This window comes from Nestor notabilis, unplaced genomic scaffold (assembly GCF_000696875.1).
Source record: "Nestor notabilis isolate BGI_N333 unplaced genomic scaffold, ASM69687v1 scaffold29992, whole genome shotgun sequence".
Taxonomy (NCBI): domain Eukaryota; kingdom Metazoa; phylum Chordata; class Aves; order Psittaciformes; family Psittacidae; genus Nestor; species Nestor notabilis.
In genome coordinates, this window is record NW_009918333.1 from 26,489 (window position 1) to 26,825 (window position 337).

The window sequence follows — 337 nt, forward strand, 5'->3', positions numbered from 1 at the left end:
AAACAGGAAAGGAGGGAGAAAAACTCCCTCCTTCCACTCCCCACTTGGGAAAGCCTTTTGCTGTTTCAAAGAATCTTCCCCCTCCTCCTTCAGTGGCTATAAGCGGGTCTCTCTTAGCAGCAGCAGAATCCAAGCAGAGCTCCTTCCAGGTGCGAGTGCCTCTGAGCTCTGTCTGCTCCGCCTTTGGCACAGATGAAGGGTTTGGCAAGTAGAAAGCTCCTAGAACCCGGGTCTGCAGGAGTCGGTGACCTCCAGTGTCTGAGGGCCATGCTCCAAGCCCCGCGCTCAGCCCTGCGCGGCTCCCAGCTCCGGGGCAGCGCTCCGGCGCCGCAGCGGG